Source organism: Phyllobates terribilis, unplaced genomic scaffold (assembly GCF_046119375.1).
Source record: "Phyllobates terribilis strain yellow unplaced genomic scaffold, ASM4611937v1 Scaffold_3__8_contigs__length_932513732, whole genome shotgun sequence".
Taxonomy (NCBI): domain Eukaryota; kingdom Metazoa; phylum Chordata; class Amphibia; order Anura; family Dendrobatidae; genus Phyllobates; species Phyllobates terribilis.
In genome coordinates, this window is record NW_027362763.1 from 6,596,885 (window position 1) to 6,612,521 (window position 15,637).

The 15,637-nt window shown below is 42.1% G+C and overlaps 35 non-coding genes across 35 annotated transcripts; 12 read left to right on the forward strand and 23 right to left on the reverse strand.

The window, feature by feature from the left end:
- The first annotated feature begins 688 nt into the window (after window positions 1-688).
- Window positions 689-762, forward strand: TRNAN-GUU (transfer RNA asparagine (anticodon GUU)). Its single transcript has one exon. It is a non-coding gene; the product is annotated as a tRNA-Asn (tRNA).
- Window positions 763-989: 227 nt separating this feature from the next.
- TRNAY-GUA (transfer RNA tyrosine (anticodon GUA)) lies at window positions 990-1,075 on the reverse strand. The gene is given in 2 exon segments: window positions 990-1,025; window positions 1,039-1,075. It is a non-coding gene; the product is annotated as a tRNA-Tyr (tRNA).
- A 109-nt stretch (window positions 1,076-1,184) lies between these two features.
- TRNAA-AGC (transfer RNA alanine (anticodon AGC)) lies at window positions 1,185-1,257 on the reverse strand. Its single transcript has one exon. It is a non-coding gene; the product is annotated as a tRNA-Ala (tRNA).
- Window positions 1,258-2,002: 745 nt separating this feature from the next.
- Window positions 2,003-2,076, forward strand: TRNAN-GUU (transfer RNA asparagine (anticodon GUU)). Its single transcript has one exon. It is a non-coding gene; the product is annotated as a tRNA-Asn (tRNA).
- Window positions 2,077-2,303: 227 nt separating this feature from the next.
- TRNAY-GUA (transfer RNA tyrosine (anticodon GUA)) lies at window positions 2,304-2,389 on the reverse strand. The gene is given in 2 exon segments: window positions 2,304-2,339; window positions 2,353-2,389. It is a non-coding gene; the product is annotated as a tRNA-Tyr (tRNA).
- A 109-nt stretch (window positions 2,390-2,498) lies between these two features.
- On the reverse strand, window positions 2,499-2,571 carry TRNAA-AGC (transfer RNA alanine (anticodon AGC)). Its single transcript has one exon. It is a non-coding gene; the product is annotated as a tRNA-Ala (tRNA).
- A 751-nt stretch (window positions 2,572-3,322) lies between these two features.
- On the forward strand, window positions 3,323-3,396 carry TRNAN-GUU (transfer RNA asparagine (anticodon GUU)). Its single transcript has one exon. It is a non-coding gene; the product is annotated as a tRNA-Asn (tRNA).
- A 228-nt stretch (window positions 3,397-3,624) lies between these two features.
- Window positions 3,625-3,710, reverse strand: TRNAY-GUA (transfer RNA tyrosine (anticodon GUA)). Its single transcript is given in 2 exon segments — window positions 3,625-3,660; window positions 3,674-3,710. It is a non-coding gene; the product is annotated as a tRNA-Tyr (tRNA).
- Window positions 3,711-3,819: 109 nt separating this feature from the next.
- On the reverse strand, window positions 3,820-3,892 carry TRNAA-AGC (transfer RNA alanine (anticodon AGC)). The gene has a single exon. It is a non-coding gene; the product is annotated as a tRNA-Ala (tRNA).
- A 752-nt stretch (window positions 3,893-4,644) lies between these two features.
- Window positions 4,645-4,718, forward strand: TRNAN-GUU (transfer RNA asparagine (anticodon GUU)). The gene has a single exon. It is a non-coding gene; the product is annotated as a tRNA-Asn (tRNA).
- A 227-nt stretch (window positions 4,719-4,945) lies between these two features.
- On the reverse strand, window positions 4,946-5,031 carry TRNAY-GUA (transfer RNA tyrosine (anticodon GUA)). The gene is given in 2 exon segments: window positions 4,946-4,981; window positions 4,995-5,031. It is a non-coding gene; the product is annotated as a tRNA-Tyr (tRNA).
- A 109-nt stretch (window positions 5,032-5,140) lies between these two features.
- On the reverse strand, window positions 5,141-5,213 carry TRNAA-AGC (transfer RNA alanine (anticodon AGC)). Its single transcript has one exon. It is a non-coding gene; the product is annotated as a tRNA-Ala (tRNA).
- Window positions 5,214-5,965: 752 nt separating this feature from the next.
- On the forward strand, window positions 5,966-6,039 carry TRNAN-GUU (transfer RNA asparagine (anticodon GUU)). Its single transcript has one exon. It is a non-coding gene; the product is annotated as a tRNA-Asn (tRNA).
- A 227-nt stretch (window positions 6,040-6,266) lies between these two features.
- Window positions 6,267-6,352, reverse strand: TRNAY-GUA (transfer RNA tyrosine (anticodon GUA)). Its single transcript is given in 2 exon segments — window positions 6,267-6,302; window positions 6,316-6,352. It is a non-coding gene; the product is annotated as a tRNA-Tyr (tRNA).
- Window positions 6,353-6,461: 109 nt separating this feature from the next.
- Window positions 6,462-6,534, reverse strand: TRNAA-AGC (transfer RNA alanine (anticodon AGC)). Its single transcript has one exon. It is a non-coding gene; the product is annotated as a tRNA-Ala (tRNA).
- Window positions 6,535-7,286: 752 nt separating this feature from the next.
- Window positions 7,287-7,360, forward strand: TRNAN-GUU (transfer RNA asparagine (anticodon GUU)). Its single transcript has one exon. It is a non-coding gene; the product is annotated as a tRNA-Asn (tRNA).
- Window positions 7,361-7,587: 227 nt separating this feature from the next.
- On the reverse strand, window positions 7,588-7,673 carry TRNAY-GUA (transfer RNA tyrosine (anticodon GUA)). The gene is given in 2 exon segments: window positions 7,588-7,623; window positions 7,637-7,673. It is a non-coding gene; the product is annotated as a tRNA-Tyr (tRNA).
- Window positions 7,674-7,782: 109 nt separating this feature from the next.
- TRNAA-AGC (transfer RNA alanine (anticodon AGC)) lies at window positions 7,783-7,855 on the reverse strand. The gene has a single exon. It is a non-coding gene; the product is annotated as a tRNA-Ala (tRNA).
- Window positions 7,856-8,608: 753 nt separating this feature from the next.
- TRNAN-GUU (transfer RNA asparagine (anticodon GUU)) lies at window positions 8,609-8,682 on the forward strand. Its single transcript has one exon. It is a non-coding gene; the product is annotated as a tRNA-Asn (tRNA).
- A 227-nt stretch (window positions 8,683-8,909) lies between these two features.
- Window positions 8,910-8,995, reverse strand: TRNAY-GUA (transfer RNA tyrosine (anticodon GUA)). Its single transcript is given in 2 exon segments — window positions 8,910-8,945; window positions 8,959-8,995. It is a non-coding gene; the product is annotated as a tRNA-Tyr (tRNA).
- Window positions 8,996-9,104: 109 nt separating this feature from the next.
- On the reverse strand, window positions 9,105-9,177 carry TRNAA-AGC (transfer RNA alanine (anticodon AGC)). The gene has a single exon. It is a non-coding gene; the product is annotated as a tRNA-Ala (tRNA).
- Window positions 9,178-9,929: 752 nt separating this feature from the next.
- TRNAN-GUU (transfer RNA asparagine (anticodon GUU)) lies at window positions 9,930-10,003 on the forward strand. The gene has a single exon. It is a non-coding gene; the product is annotated as a tRNA-Asn (tRNA).
- A 227-nt stretch (window positions 10,004-10,230) lies between these two features.
- Window positions 10,231-10,316, reverse strand: TRNAY-GUA (transfer RNA tyrosine (anticodon GUA)). The gene is given in 2 exon segments: window positions 10,231-10,266; window positions 10,280-10,316. It is a non-coding gene; the product is annotated as a tRNA-Tyr (tRNA).
- A 109-nt stretch (window positions 10,317-10,425) lies between these two features.
- TRNAA-AGC (transfer RNA alanine (anticodon AGC)) lies at window positions 10,426-10,498 on the reverse strand. The gene has a single exon. It is a non-coding gene; the product is annotated as a tRNA-Ala (tRNA).
- Window positions 10,499-11,250: 752 nt separating this feature from the next.
- Window positions 11,251-11,324, forward strand: TRNAN-GUU (transfer RNA asparagine (anticodon GUU)). The gene has a single exon. It is a non-coding gene; the product is annotated as a tRNA-Asn (tRNA).
- Window positions 11,325-11,551: 227 nt separating this feature from the next.
- TRNAY-GUA (transfer RNA tyrosine (anticodon GUA)) lies at window positions 11,552-11,637 on the reverse strand. The gene is given in 2 exon segments: window positions 11,552-11,587; window positions 11,601-11,637. It is a non-coding gene; the product is annotated as a tRNA-Tyr (tRNA).
- A 109-nt stretch (window positions 11,638-11,746) lies between these two features.
- On the reverse strand, window positions 11,747-11,819 carry TRNAA-AGC (transfer RNA alanine (anticodon AGC)). Its single transcript has one exon. It is a non-coding gene; the product is annotated as a tRNA-Ala (tRNA).
- A 752-nt stretch (window positions 11,820-12,571) lies between these two features.
- Window positions 12,572-12,645, forward strand: TRNAN-GUU (transfer RNA asparagine (anticodon GUU)). The gene has a single exon. It is a non-coding gene; the product is annotated as a tRNA-Asn (tRNA).
- A 227-nt stretch (window positions 12,646-12,872) lies between these two features.
- TRNAY-GUA (transfer RNA tyrosine (anticodon GUA)) lies at window positions 12,873-12,958 on the reverse strand. Its single transcript is given in 2 exon segments — window positions 12,873-12,908; window positions 12,922-12,958. It is a non-coding gene; the product is annotated as a tRNA-Tyr (tRNA).
- A 109-nt stretch (window positions 12,959-13,067) lies between these two features.
- TRNAA-AGC (transfer RNA alanine (anticodon AGC)) lies at window positions 13,068-13,140 on the reverse strand. The gene has a single exon. It is a non-coding gene; the product is annotated as a tRNA-Ala (tRNA).
- A 752-nt stretch (window positions 13,141-13,892) lies between these two features.
- On the forward strand, window positions 13,893-13,966 carry TRNAN-GUU (transfer RNA asparagine (anticodon GUU)). Its single transcript has one exon. It is a non-coding gene; the product is annotated as a tRNA-Asn (tRNA).
- Window positions 13,967-14,193: 227 nt separating this feature from the next.
- TRNAY-GUA (transfer RNA tyrosine (anticodon GUA)) lies at window positions 14,194-14,279 on the reverse strand. The gene is given in 2 exon segments: window positions 14,194-14,229; window positions 14,243-14,279. It is a non-coding gene; the product is annotated as a tRNA-Tyr (tRNA).
- A 109-nt stretch (window positions 14,280-14,388) lies between these two features.
- TRNAA-AGC (transfer RNA alanine (anticodon AGC)) lies at window positions 14,389-14,461 on the reverse strand. The gene has a single exon. It is a non-coding gene; the product is annotated as a tRNA-Ala (tRNA).
- A 752-nt stretch (window positions 14,462-15,213) lies between these two features.
- Window positions 15,214-15,287, forward strand: TRNAN-GUU (transfer RNA asparagine (anticodon GUU)). Its single transcript has one exon. It is a non-coding gene; the product is annotated as a tRNA-Asn (tRNA).
- A 227-nt stretch (window positions 15,288-15,514) lies between these two features.
- On the reverse strand, window positions 15,515-15,600 carry TRNAY-GUA (transfer RNA tyrosine (anticodon GUA)). The gene is given in 2 exon segments: window positions 15,515-15,550; window positions 15,564-15,600. It is a non-coding gene; the product is annotated as a tRNA-Tyr (tRNA).
- Window positions 15,601-15,637: the final 37 nt, after the last annotated feature.

Below are 15,637 nucleotides of genomic sequence, written 5' to 3' on the forward strand. Positions count from 1 at the left end.
TGTGACACGTGCCATTGCATCCTCTTTCGTTTTTTTTTTTTTTTTTTTTTAAGTGCGGATTACTTTTTGCCAAAGTTGAAGACCATAAGTGGAATTCATAAGGTGAATGTTGGCTTACAAATATGGGCAAGCAACTTTCTAGCAAACCTTTTCTACGTATATGGAAAACCAAATTGAAGGGAGTGAAATAAACCTAAATAGTTTGTAGAAGGAAGTTGTAATGTAGCACAATCCCATGCAGAAGCTTTAGACTTTTTTAGTTTGGTTTAATTTTTGAGCTCATTTTTATTTTTTGAGCTCATTTTTATTCTTTTAGCCGAAACGCGCTTGCTTTGACTGAAGCATTTTGGCAAAATGTAAAGGTGAATTCTATAAAAAAAAGCAATAACTTAGCAGAGGATGGTTTCGATCCATCGACCTCTGGGTTATGGGCCCAGCACGCTTCCGCTGCGCCACTCTGCTGCTGGTTACAGGTGATAAGAGGAGAACCTAATTACTGTCTGACTTCAGGTCCATGCGATGGAATTCATCAGTAAGAGCTTATTTGTGGGCTATTAGAGTATTCCTAGGGTTCTGCAATTGTTTCTTTGTTTCTATAGCTTTCTTTTATCATGTTATTCTTGCAAATCATCTGCGTAAATTGTGTTTGACCTGGCTGAGGCTGTCAGAAAATCAAGTAGAGGCTTGTGTCTCTGTGGCGCAATCGGTTAGCGCGTTCGGCTGTTAACCGAAAGGTTGGTGGTTCAAGCCCACCCAGGGACGTTGGTGTCTTTTGCTTGGGTATCATGCTACGGTTGAAGAACGTTCCTCTTTGGCCCACAGCAGGTCCCGCAAGTAAAGGCTATGTTGCTGCCACCTACGTTTTGAAAACCCAAGGTGCAACGGAGGAAAGTTTCCTGGACTAGATTTTTTTTATAGTCGTACAGAAGGAGCATAGCAGTGGTGTGTTTGCCAGTAGGTACAAAACATAAGATAGGACGAAGAAAATGTCCTTCGAGCCGGAATTGAACCAGCGACCTAAGGATTGCTAATTTACAACTACAGTCCTCCGCTCTACCAGCTGAGCTATCGAAGGCTTGTTTGGCCTATGGAGGAAAGCCTCCTAGGTCTAGCTGTGGGAGCCATGAGCAGTTTGCAAAAGAATCATCGCTCTACCAACTGAAAAAAACAATAAATGATAAATTTGGAGAATGCGGGCATCGATCCCGCTACCTCTCGCATGCTAAGCGAGCGCTCTACCACTTGAGCTAATCCCCCATGCCTGATGACCTTGTTTTTAGTTTCTTGCCACAACACATAACAATTTTCATATGCTGTGACACGTGCCATTGCATCCTCTTTCGTTTTTTTTTTTTTTTTTTTTTAAGTGCGGATTACTTTTTGCCAAAGTTGAAGACCATAAGTGGAATTCATAAGGTGAATGTTGGCTTACAAATATGGGCAAGCAACTTTCTAGCAAACCTTTTCTACGTATATGGAAAACCAAATTGAAGGGAGTGAAATAAACCTAAATAGTTTGTAGAAGGAAGTTGTAATGTAGCACAATCCCATGCAGAAGCTTTAGACTTTTTTAGTTTGGTTTAATTTTTGAGCTCATTTTTATTTTTTGAGCTCATTTTTATTCTTTTAGCCGAAACGCGCTTGCTTTGACTGAAGCATTTTGGCAAAATGTAAAGGTGAATTCTATAAAAAAAAGCAATAACTTAGCAGAGGATGGTTTCGATCCATCGACCTCTGGGTTATGGGCCCAGCACGCTTCCGCTGCGCCACTCTGCTGCTGGTTACAGGTGATAAGAGGAGAACCTAATTACTGTCTGACTTCAGGTCCATGCGATGGAATTCATCAGTAAGAGCTTATTTGTGGGCTATTAGAGTATTCCTAGGGTTCTGCAATTGTTTCTTTGTTTCTATAGCTTTCTTTTATCATGTTATTCTTGCAAATCATCTGCGTAAATTGTGTTTGACCTGGCTGAGGCTGTCAGAAAATCAAGTAGAGGCTTGTGTCTCTGTGGCGCAATCGGTTAGCGCGTTCGGCTGTTAACCGAAAGGTTGGTGGTTCAAGCCCACCCAGGGACGTTGGTGTCTTTTGCTTGGGTATCATGCTACGGTTGAAGAACGTTCCTCTTTGGCCCACAGCAGGTCCCGCAAGTAAAGGCTATGTTGCTGCCACCTACGTTTTGAAAACCCAAGGTGCAACGGAGGAAAGTTTCCTGGACTAGATTTTTTTTATAGTCGTACAGAAGGAGCATAGCAGTGGTGTGTTTGCCAGTAGGTACAAAACATAAGATAGGACGAAGAAAATGTCCTTCGAGCCGGAATTGAACCAGCGACCTAAGGATTGCTAATTTACAACTACAGTCCTCCGCTCTACCAGCTGAGCTATCGAAGGCTTGTTTGGCCTATGGAGGAAAGCCTCCTAGGTCTAGCTGTGGGAGCCATGAGCAGTTTGCAAAAGAATCATCGCTCTACCAACTGAAAAAAACAATAAATGATAAATTTGGAGAATGCGGGCATCGATCCCGCTACCTCTCGCATGCTAAGCGAGCGCTCTACCACTTGAGCTAATCCCCCATGCCTGATGACCTTGTTTTTAGTTTCTTGCCACAACACATAACAATTTTCATATGCTGTGACACGTGCCATTGCATCCTCTTTCGTTTTTTTTTTTTTTTTTTTTTTTTTTTAAGTGCGGATTACTTTTTGCCAAAGTTGAAGACCATAAGTGGAATTCATAAGGTGAATGTTGGCTTACAAATATGGGCAAGCAACTTTCTAGCAAACCTTTTCTACGTATATGGAAAACCAAATTGAAGGGAGTGAAATAAACCTAAATAGTTTGTAGAAGGAAGTTGTAATGTAGCACAATCCCATGCAGAAGCTTTAGACTTTTTTAGTTTGGTTTAATTTTTGAGCTCATTTTTATTTTTTGAGCTCATTTTTATTCTTTTAGCCGAAACGCGCTTGCTTTGACTGAAGCATTTTGGCAAAATGTAAAGGTGAATTCTATAAAAAAAAGCAATAACTTAGCAGAGGATGGTTTCGATCCATCGACCTCTGGGTTATGGGCCCAGCACGCTTCCGCTGCGCCACTCTGCTGCTGGTTACAGGTGATAAGAGGAGAACCTAATTACTGTCTGACTTCAGGTCCATGCGATGGAATTCATCAGTAAGAGCTTATTTGTGGGCTATTAGAGTATTCCTAGGGTTCTGCAATTGTTTCTTTGTTTCTATAGCTTTCTTTTATCATGTTATTCTTGCAAATCATCTGCGTAAATTGTGTTTGACCTGGCTGAGGCTGTCAGAAAAACAAGTAGAGGCTTGTGTCTCTGTGGCGCAATCGGTTAGCGCGTTCGGCTGTTAACCGAAAGGTTGGTGGTTCAAGCCCACCCAGGGACGTTGGTGTCCTTTTGCTTGGGTATCATGCTACGGTTGAAGAACGTTCCTCTTTGGCCCACAGCAGGTCCCGCAAGTAAAGGCTATGTTGCTGCCACCTACGTTTTGAAAACCCAAGGTGCAACGGAGGAAAGTTTCCTGGACTAGATTTTTTTTATAGTCGTACAGAAGGAGCATAGCAGTGGTGTGTTTGCCAGTAGGTACAAAACATAAGATAGGACGAAGAAAATGTCCTTCGAGCCGGAATTGAACCAGCGACCTAAGGATTGCTAATTTACAACTACAGTCCTCCGCTCTACCAGCTGAGCTATCGAAGGCTTGTTTGGCCTATGGAGGAAAGCCTCCTAGGTCTAGCTGTGGGAGCCATGAGCAGTTTGCAAAAGAATCATCGCTCTACCAACTGAAAAAAACAATAAATGATAAATTTGGAGAATGCGGGCATCGATCCCGCTACCTCTCGCATGCTAAGCGAGCGCTCTACCACTTGAGCTAATCCCCCATGCCTGATGACCTTGTTTTTAGTTTCTTGCCACAACACATAACAATTTTCATATGCTGTGACACGTGCCATTGCATCCTCTTTCGTTTTTTTTTTTTTTTTTTTTTTTTTTTTAAGTGCGGATTACTTTTTGCCAAAGTTGAAGACCATAAGTGGAATTCATAAGGTGAATGTTGGCTTACAAATATGGGCAAGCAACTTTCTAGCAAACCTTTTCTACGTATATGGAAAACCAAATTGAAGGGAGTGAAATAAACCTAAATAGTTTGTAGAAGGAAGTTGTAATGTAGCACAATCCCATGCAGAAGCTTTAGACTTTTTTAGTTTGGTTTAATTTTTGAGCTCATTTTTATTTTTTGAGCTCATTTTTATTCTTTTAGCCGAAACGCGCTTGCTTTGACTGAAGCATTTTGGCAAAATGTAAAGGTGAATTCTATAAAAAAAAGCAATAACTTAGCAGAGGATGGTTTCGATCCATCGACCTCTGGGTTATGGGCCCAGCACGCTTCCGCTGCGCCACTCTGCTGCTGGTTACAGGTGATAAGAGGAGAACCTAATTACTGTCTGACTTCAGGTCCATGCGATGGAATTCATCAGTAAGAGCTTATTTGTGGGCTATTAGAGTATTCCTAGGGTTCTGCAATTGTTTCTTTGTTTCTATAGCTTTCTTTTATCATGTTATTCTTGCAAATCATCTGCGTAAATTGTGTTTGACCTGGCTGAGGCTGTCAGAAAATCAAGTAGAGGCTTGTGTCTCTGTGGCGCAATCGGTTAGCGCGTTCGGCTGTTAACCGAAAGGTTGGTGGTTCAAGCCCACCCAGGGACGTTGGTGTCTTTTGCTTGGGTATCATGCTACGGTTGAAGAACGTTCCTCTTTGGCCCACAGCAGGTCCCGCAAGTAAAGGCTATGTTGCTGCCACCTACGTTTTGAAAACCCAAGGTGCAACGGAGGAAAGTTTCCTGGACTAGATTTTTTTTATAGTCGTACAGAAGGAGCATAGCAGTGGTGTGTTTGCCAGTAGGTACAAAACATAAGATAGGACGAAGAAAATGTCCTTCGAGCCGGAATTGAACCAGCGACCTAAGGATTGCTAATTTACAACTACAGTCCTCCGCTCTACCAGCTGAGCTATCGAAGGCTTGTTTGGCCTATGGAGGAAAGCCTCCTAGGTCTAGCTGTGGGAGCCATGAGCAGTTTGCAAAAGAATCATCGCTCTACCAACTGAAAAAAACAATAAATGATAAATTTGGAGAATGCGGGCATCGATCCCGCTACCTCTCGCATGCTAAGCGAGCGCTCTACCACTTGAGCTAATCCCCCATGCCTGATGACCTTGTTTTTAGTTTCTTGCCACAACACATAACAATTTTCATATGCTGTGACACGTGCCATTGCATCCTCTTTCGTTTTTTTTTTTTTTTTTTTTTTTTTTTTAAGTGCGGATTACTTTTTGCCAAAGTTGAAGACCATAAGTGGAATTCATAAGGTGAATGTTGGCTTACAAATATGGGCAAGCAACTTTCTAGCAAACCTTTTCTACGTATATGGAAAACCAAATTGAAGGGAGTGAAATAAACCTAAATAGTTTGTAGAAGGAAGTTGTAATGTAGCACAATCCCATGCAGAAGCTTTAGACTTTTTTAGTTTGGTTTAATTTTTGAGCTCATTTTTATTTTTTGAGCTCATTTTTATTCTTTTAGCCGAAACGCGCTTGCTTTGACTGAAGCATTTTGGCAAAATGTAAAGGTGAATTCTATAAAAAAAAGCAATAACTTAGCAGAGGATGGTTTCGATCCATCGACCTCTGGGTTATGGGCCCAGCACGCTTCCGCTGCGCCACTCTGCTGCTGGTTACAGGTGATAAGAGGAGAACCTAATTACTGTCTGACTTCAGGTCCATGCGATGGAATTCATCAGTAAGAGCTTATTTGTGGGCTATTAGAGTATTCCTAGGGTTCTGCAATTGTTTCTTTGTTTCTATAGCTTTCTTTTATCATGTTATTCTTGCAAATCATCTGCGTAAATTGTGTTTGACCTGGCTGAGGCTGTCAGAAAATCAAGTAGAGGCTTGTGTCTCTGTGGCGCAATCGGTTAGCGTGTTCGGCTGTTAACCGAAAGGTTGGTGGTTCAAGCCCACCCAGGGACGTTGGTGTCTTTTGCTTGGGTATCATGCTACGGTTGAAGAACGTTCCTCTTTGGCCCACAGCAGGTCCCGCAAGTAAAGGCTATGTTGCTGCCACCTACGTTTTGAAAACCCAAGGTGCAACGGAGGAAAGTTTCCTGGACTAGATTTTTTTTATAGTCGTACAGAAGGAGCATAGCAGTGGTGTGTTTGCCAGTAGGTACAAAACATAAGATAGGACGAAGAAAATGTCCTTCGAGCCGGAATTGAACCAGCGACCTAAGGATTGCTAATTTACAACTACAGTCCTCCGCTCTACCAGCTGAGCTATCGAAGGCTTGTTTGGCCTATGGAGGAAAGCCTCCTAGGTCTAGCTGTGGGAGCCATGAGCAGTTTGCAAAAGAATCATCGCTCTACCAACTGAAAAAAACAATAAATGATAAATTTGGAGAATGCGGGCATCGATCCCGCTACCTCTCGCATGCTAAGCGAGCGCTCTACCACTTGAGCTAATCCCCCATGCCTGATGACCTTGTTTTTAGTTTCTTGCCACAACACATAACAATTTTCATATGCTGTGACACGTGCCATTGCATCCTCTTTCGTTTTTTTTTTTTTTTTTTGTTTTTTTTTAAGTGCGGATTACTTTTTGCCAAAGTTGAAGACCATAAGTGGAATTCATAAGGTGAATGTTGGCTTACAAATATGGGCAAGCAACTTTCTAGCAAACCTTTTCTACGTATATGGAAAACCAAATTGAAGGGAGTGAAATAAACCTAAATAGTTTGTAGAAGGAAGTTGTAATGTAGCACAATCCCATGCAGAAGCTTTAGACTTTTTTAGTTTGGTTTAATTTTTGAGCTCATTTTTATTTTTTGAGCTCATTTTTATTCTTTTAGCCGAAACGCGCTTGCTTTGACTGAAGCATTTTGGCAAAATGTAAAGGTGAATTCTATAAAAAAAAGCAATAACTTAGCAGAGGATGGTTTCGATCCATCGACCTCTGGGTTATGGGCCCAGCACGCTTCCGCTGCGCCACTCTGCTGCTGGTTACAGGTGATAAGAGGAGAACCTAATTACTGTCTGACTTCAGGTCCATGCGATGGAATTCATCAGTAAGAGCTTATTTGTGGGCTATTAGAGTATTCCTAGGGTTCTGCAATTGTTTCTTTGTTTCTATAGCTTTCTTTTATCATGTTATTCTTGCAAATCATCTGCGTAAATTGTGTTTGACCTGGCTGAGGCTGTCAGAAAATCAAGTAGAGGCTTGTGTCTCTGTGGCGCAATCGGTTAGCGCGTTCGGCTGTTAACCGAAAGGTTGGTGGTTCAAGCTCACCCAGGGACGTTGGTGTCTTTTGCTTGGGTATCATGCTACGGTTGAAGAACGTTCCTCTTTGGCCCACAGCAGGTCCCGCAAGTAAAGGCTATGTTGCTGCCACCTACGTTTTGAAAACCCAAGGTGCAACGGAGGAAAGTTTCCTGGACTAGATTTTTTTTATAGTCGTACAGAAGGAGCATAGCAGTGGTGTGTTTGCCAGTAGGTACAAAACATAAGATAGGACGAAGAAAATGTCCTTCGAGCCGGAATTGAACCAGCGACCTAAGGATTGCTAATTTACAACTACAGTCCTCCGCTCTACCAGCTGAGATATCGAAGGCTTGTTTGGCCTATGGAGGAAAGCCTCCTAGGTCTAGCTGTGGGAGCCATGAGCAGTTTGCAAAAGAATCATCGCTCTACCAACTGAAAAAAACAATAAATGATAAATTTGGAGAATGCGGGCATCGATCCCGCTACCTCTCGCATGCTAAGCGAGCGCTCTACCACTTGAGCTAATCCCCCATGCCTGATGACCTTGTTTTTAGTTTCTTGCCACAACACATAACAATTTTCATATGCTGTGACACGTGCCATTGCATCCTCTTTCGTTTTTTTTTTTTTTTTTTTGTTTTTTTTTAAGTGCGGATTACTTTTTGCCAAAGTTGAAGACCATAAGTGGAATTCATAAGGTGAATGTTGGCTTACAAATATGGGCAAGCAACTTTCTAGCAAACCTTTTCTACGTATATGGAAAACCAAATTGAAGGGAGTGAAATAAACCTAAATAGTTTGTAGAAGGAAGTTGTAATGTAGCACAATCCCATGCAGAAGCTTTAGACTTTTTTAGTTTGGTTTAATTTTTGAGCTCATTTTTATTTTTTGAGCTCATTTTTATTCTTTTAGCCGAAACGCGCTTGCTTTGACTGAAGCATTTTGGCAAAATGTAAAGGTGAATTCTATAAAAAAAAGCAATAACTTAGCAGAGGATGGTTTCGATCCATCGACCTCTGGGTTATGGGCCCAGCACGCTTCCGCTGCGCCACTCTGCTGCTGGTTACAGGTGATAAGAGGAGAACCTAATTACTGTCTGACTTCAGGTCCATGCGATGGAATTCATCAGTAAGAGCTTATTTGTGGGCTATTAGAGTATTCCTAGGGTTCTGCAATTGTTTCTTTGTTTCTATAGCTTTCTTTTATCATGTTATTCTTGCAAATCATCTGCGTAAATTGTGTTTGACCTGGCTGAGGCTGTCAGAAAATCAAGTAGAGGCTTGTGTCTCTGTGGCGCAATCGGTTAGCGCGTTCGGCTGTTAACCGAAAGGTTGGTGGTTCAAGCTCACCCAGGGACGTTGGTGTCTTTTGCTTGGGTATCATGCTACGGTTGAAGAACGTTCCTCTTTGGCCCACAGCAGGTCCCGCAAGTAAAGGCTATGTTGCTGCCACCTACGTTTTGAAAACCCAAGGTGCAACGGAGGAAAGTTTCCTGGACTAGATTTTTTTTATAGTCGTACAGAAGGAGCATAGCAGTGGTGTGTTTGCCAGTAGGTACAAAACATAAGATAGGACGAAGAAAATGTCCTTCGAGCCGGAATTGAACCAGCGACCTAAGGATTGCTAATTTACAACTACAGTCCTCCGCTCTACCAGCTGAGATATCGAAGGCTTGTTTGGCCTATGGAGGAAAGCCTCCTAGGTCTAGCTGTGGGAGCCATGAGCAGTTTGCAAAAGAATCATCGCTCTACCAACTGAAAAAAACAATAAATGATAAATTTGGAGAATGCGGGCATCGATCCCGCTACCTCTCGCATGCTAAGCGAGCGCTCTACCACTTGAGCTAATCCCCCATGCCTGATGACCTTGTTTTTAGTTTCTTGCCACAACACATAACAATTTTCATATGCTGTGACACGTGCCATTGCATCCTCTTTCGTTTTTTTTTTTTTTTTTTTTGTTTTTTTAAGTGCGGATTACTTTTTGCCAAATTTGAAGACCATAAGTGGAATTCATAAGGTGAATGTTGGCTTACAAATATGGGCAAGCAACTTTCTAGCAAACCTTTTCTACGTATATGGAAAACCAAATTGAAGGGAGTGAAATAAACCTAAATAGTTTGTAGAAGGAAGTTGTAATGTAGCACAATCCCATGCAGAAGCTTTAGACTTTTTTAGTTTGGTTTAATTTTTGAGCTCATTTTTATTTTTTGAGCTCATTTTTATTCTTTTAGCCGAAACGCGCTTGCTTTGACTGAAGCATTTTGGCAAAATGTAAAGGTGAATTCTATAAAAAAAAGCAATAACTTAGCAGAGGATGGTTTCGATCCATCGACCTCTGGGTTATGGGCCCAGCACGCTTCCGCTGCGCCACTCTGCTGCTGGTTACAGGTGATAAGAGGAGAACCTAATTACTGTCTGACTTCAGGTCCATGCGATGGAATTCATCAGTAAGAGCTTATTTGTGGGCTATTAGAGTATTCCTAGGGTTCTGCAATTGTTTCTTTGTTTCTATAGCTTTCTTTTATCATGTTATTCTTGCAAATCATCTGCGTAAATTGTGTTTGACCTGGCTGAGGCTGTCAGAAAATCAAGTAGAGGCTTGTGTCTCTGTGGCGCAATCGGTTAGCGCGTTCGGCTGTTAACCGAAAGGTTGGTGGTTCAAGCTCACCCAGGGACGTTGGTGTCTTTTGCTTGGGTATCATGCTACGGTTGAAGAACGTTCCTCTTTGGCCCACAGCAGGTCCCGCAAGTAAAGGCTATGTTGCTGCCACCTACGTTTTGAAAACCCAAGGTGCAACGGAGGAAAGTTTCCTGGACTAGATTTTTTTTATAGTCGTACAGAAGGAGCATAGCAGTGGTGTGTTTGCCAGTAGGTACAAAACATAAGATAGGACGAAGAAAATGTCCTTCGAGCCGGAATTGAACCAGCGACCTAAGGATTGCTAATTTACAACTACAGTCCTCCGCTCTACCAGCTGAGATATCGAAGGCTTGTTTGGCCTATGGAGGAAAGCCTCCTAGGTCTAGCTGTGGGAGCCATGAGCAGTTTGCAAAAGAATCATCGCTCTACCAACTGAAAAAAACAATAAATGATAAATTTGGAGAATGCGGGCATCGATCCCGCTACCTCTCGCATGCTAAGCGAGCGCTCTACCACTTGAGCTAATCCCCCATGCCTGATGACCTTGTTTTTAGTTTCTTGCCACAACACATAACAATTTTCATATGCTGTGACACGTGCCATTGCATCCTCTTTCGTTTTTTTTTTTTTTTTTTTTTTTTTTTTAAGTGCGGATTACTTTTTGCCAAATTTGAAGACCATAAGTGGAATTCATAAGGTGAATGTTGGCTTACAAATATGGGCAAGCAACTTTCTAGCAAACCTTTTCTACGTATATGGAAAACCAAATTGAAGGGAGTGAAATAAACCTAAATAGTTTGTAGAAGGAAGTTGTAATGTAGCACAATCCCATGCAGAAGCTTTAGACTTTTTTAGTTTGGTTTAATTTTTGAGCTCATTTTTATTTTTTGAGCTCATTTTTATTCTTTTAGCCGAAACGCGCTTGCTTTGACTGAAGCATTTTGGCAAAATGTAAAGGTGAATTCTATAAAAAAAAGCAATAACTTAGCAGAGGATGGTTTCGATCCATCGACCTCTGGGTTATGGGCCCAGCACGCTTCCGCTGCGCCACTCTGCTGCTGGTTACAGGTGATAAGAGGAGAACCTAATTACTGTCTGACTTCAGGTCCATGCGATGGAATTCATCAGTAAGAGCTTATTTGTGGGCTATTAGAGTATTCCTAGGGTTCTGCAATTGTTTCTTTGTTTCTATAGCTTTCTTTTATCATGTTATTCTTGCAAATCATCTGCGTAAATTGTGTTTGACCTGGCTGAGGCTGTCAGAAAATCAAGTAGAGGCTTGTGTCTCTGTGGCGCAATCGGTTAGCGCGTTCGGCTGTTAACCGAAAGGTTGGTGGTTCAAGCCCACCCAGGGACGTTGGTGTCTTTTGCTTGGGTATCATGCTACGGTTGAAGAACGTTCCTCTTTGGCCCACAGCAGGTCCCGCAAGTAAAGGCTATGTTGCTGCCACCTACGTTTTGAAAACCCAAGGTGCAACGGAGGAAAGTTTCCTGGACTAGATTTTTTTTATAGTCGTACAGAAGGAGCATAGCAGTGGTGTGTTTGCCAGTAGGTACAAAACATAAGATAGGACGAAGAAAATGTCCTTCGAGCCGGAATTGAACCAGCGACCTAAGGATTGCTAATTTACAACTACAGTCCTCCGCTCTACCAGCTGAGCTATCGAAGGCTTGTTTGGCCTATGGAGGAAAGCCTCCTAGGTCTAGCTGTGGGAGCCATGAGCAGTTTGCAAAAGAATCATCGCTCTACCAACTGAAAAAAACAATAAATGATAAATTTGGAGAATGCGGGCATCGATCCCGCTACCTCTCGCATGCTAAGCGAGCGCTCTACCACTTGAGCTAATCCCCCATGCCTGATGACCTTGTTTTTAGTTTCTTGCCACAACACATAACAATTTTCATATGCTGTGACACGTGCCATTGCATCCTCTTTCGTTTTTTTTTTTTTTTTTTTTTTTTTTTTAAGTGCGGATTACTTTTTGCCAAAGTTGAAGACCATAAGTGGAATTCATAAGGTGAATGTTGGCTTACAAATATGGGCAAGCAACTTTCTAGCAAACCTTTTCTACGTATATGGAAAACCAAATTGAAGGGAGTGAAATAAACCTAAATAGTTTGTAGAAGGAAGTTGTAATGTAGCACAATCCCATGCAGAAGCTTTAGACTTTTTTAGTTTGGTTTAATTTTTGAGCTCATTTTTATTTTTTGAGCTCATTTTTATTCTTTTAGCCGAAACGCGCTTGCTTTGACTGAAGCATTTTGGCAAAATGTAAAGGTGAATTCTATAAAAAAAAGCAATAACTTAGCAGAGGATGGTTTCGATCCATCGACCTCTGGGTTATGGGCCCAGCACGCTTCCGCTGCGCCACTCTGCTGCTGGTTACAGGTGATAAGAGGAGAACCTAATTACTGTCTGACTTCAGGTCCATGCGATGGAATTCATCAGTAAGAGCTTATTTGTGGGCTATTAGAGTATTCCTAGGGTTCTGCAATTGTTTCTTTGTTTCTATAGCTTTCTTTTATCATGTTATTCTTGCAAATCATCTGCGTAAATTGTGTTTGACCTGGCTGAGGCTGTCAGAAAATCAAGTAGAGGCTTGTGTCTCTGTGGCGCAATCGGTTAGCGTGTTCGGCTGTTAACCGAAAGGTTGGTGGTTCAAGCCCACCCAGGGACGTTGGTGTCTTTTGCTTGGGTATCATGCTACGGTTGAAGAACGTTCCTCTTTGGCCCACAGCAGGTCCCGCAAGTAAAGGCTATGTTGCTGCCACCTACGTTTTGAAAACCCAAGGTGCAACGGAGGAAAGTTTCCTGGACTAGATTTTTTTTATAGTCGTACAGAAGGAGCATAGCAGTGGTGTGTTTGCCAGTAGGTACAAAACATAAGATAGGACGAAGAAAATGTCCTTCGAGCCGGAATTGAACCAGCGACCTAAGGATTGCTAATTTACAACTACAGTCCTCCGCTCTACCAGCTGAGCTATCGAAGGCTTGTTTGGCCTATGGAGGAAAGCCTCCTAGGTCTAGCTGTGGGAGCCATGAGCAGTTTGCAAAAGAATCATCGCTCTACCAACTGAAAAAAACAATAAATGATAAATTTGGAGAATGCGGGCATCGATCCCGCTACCTCTCGCATGCTAAGCGAGCGCTCTACCACTTGAGCTAATCCCCCATGCCTGATGACCTTGTTTTTAGTTTCTTGCCACAACACATAACAATTTTCATATGCTGTGACACGTGCCATTGCATCCTCTTTCGTTTTTTTTTTTTTTTTTTTTTTTTTTTTAAGTGCGGATTACTTTTTGCCAAAGTTGAAGACCATAAGTGGAATTCATAAGGTGAATGTTGGCTTACAAATATGGGCAAGCAACTTTCTAGCAAACCTTTTCTACGTATATGGAAAACCAAATTGAAGGGAGTGAAATAAACCTAAATAGTTTGTAGAAGGAAGTTGTAATGTAGCACAATCCCATGCAGAAGCTTTAGACTTTTTTAGTTTGGTTTAATTTTTGAGCTCATTTTTATTTTTTGAGCTCATTTTTATTCTTTTAGCCGAAACGCGCTTGCTTTGACTGAAGCATTTTGGCAAAATGTAAAGGTGAATTCTATAAAAAAAAGCAATAACTTAGCAGAGGATGGTTTCGATCCATCGACCTCTGGGTTATGGGCCCAGCACGCTTCCGCTGCGCCACTCTGCTGCTGGTTACAGGTGATAAGAGGAGAACCTAATTACTGTCTGACTTCAGGTCCATGCGATGGAATTCATCAGTAAGAGCTTATTTGTGGGCTATTAGAGTATTCCTAGGGTTCTGCAATTGTTTCTTTGTTTCTATAGCTTTCTTTTATCATGTTATTCTTGCAAATCATCTGCGTAAATTGTGTTTGACCTGGCTGAGGCTGTCAGAAAATCAAGTAGAGGCTTGTGTCTCTGTGGCGCAATCGGTTAGCGTGTTCGGCTGTTAACCGAAAGGTTGGTGGTTCAAGCCCACCCAGGGACGTTGGTGTCTTTTGCTTGGGTATCATGCTACGGTTGAAGAACGTTCCTCTTTGGCCCACAGCAGGTCCCGCAAGTAAAGGCTATGTTGCTGCCACCTACGTTTTGAAAACCCAAGGTGCAACGGAGGAAAGTTTCCTGGACTAGATTTTTTTTATAGTCGTACAGAAGGAGCATAGCAGTGGTGTGTTTGCCAGTAGGTACAAAACATAAGATAGGACGAAGAAAATGTCCTTCGAGCCGGAATTGAACCAGCGACCTAAGGATTGCTAATTTACAACTACAGTCCTCCGCTCTACCAGCTGAGCTATCGAAGGCTTGTTTGGCCTATGGAGGAAAGCCTCCTAGGTCTAGCTGTGGGAGCCATGAGCAGTTTGCAAAAGAATCATCGCTCTACCAACTGAAAAAAACAATAAATGATAAATTTGGAGAATGCGGGCATCGATCCCGCTACCTCTCGCATGCTAAGCGAGCGCTCTACCACTTGAGCTAATCCCCCATGCCTGATGACCTTGTTTTTAGTTTCTTGCCACAACACATAACAATTTTCATATGCTGTGACACGTGCCATTGCATCCTCTTTCGTTTTTTTTTTTTTTTTTTTTTTTTTTTTAAGTGCGGATTACTTTTTGCCAAAGTTGAAGACCATAAGTGGAATTCATAAGGTGAATGTTGGCTTACAAATATGGGCAAGCAACTTTCTAGCAAACCTTTTCTACGTATATGGAAAACCAAATTGAAGGGAGTGAAATAAACCTAAATAGTTTGTAGAAGGAAGTTGTAATGTAGCACAATCCCATGCAGAAGCTTTAGACTTTTTTAGTTTGGTTTAATTTTTGAGCTCATTTTTATTTTTTGAGCTCATTTTTATTCTTTTAGCCGAAACGCGCTTGCTTTGACTGAAGCATTTTGGCAAAATGTAAAGGTGAATTCTATAAAAAAAAGCAATAACTTAGCAGAGGATGGTTTCGATCCATCGACCTCTGGGTTATGGGCCCAGCACGCTTCCGCTGCGCCACTCTGCTGCTGGTTACAGGTGATAAGAGGAGAACCTAATTACTGTCTGACTTCAGGTCCATGCGATGGAATTCATCAGTAAGAGCTTATTTGTGGGCTATTAGAGTATTCCTAGGGTTCTGCAATTGTTTCTTTGTTTCTATAGCTTTCTTTTATCATGTTATTCTTGCAAATCATCTGCGTAAATTGTGTTTGACCTGGCTGAGGCTGTCAGAAAATCAAGTAGAGGCTTGTGTCTCTGTGGCGCAATCGGTTAGCGCGTTCGGCTGTTAACCGAAAGGTTGGTGGTTCAAGCTCACCCAGGGACGTTGGTGTCTTTTGCTTGGGTATCATGCTACGGTTGAAGAACGTTCCTCTTTGGCCCACAGCATGTCCCGCAAGTAAAGGCTATGTTGCTGCCACCTACGTTTTGAAAACCCAAGGTGCAACGGAGGAAAGTTTCCTGGACTAGATTTTTTTTATAGTCGTACAGAAGGAGCATAGCAGTGGTGTGTTTGCCAGTAGGTACAAAACATAAGATAGGACGAAGAAAATGTCCTTCGAGCCGGAATTGAACCAGCGACCTAAGGATTGCTAATTTACAACTACAGTCCTCCGCTCTACCAGCTGAGATATCGAAGGCTTGTTTGGCCTATGGAGGAAAGCCTCCTAGGTCTAG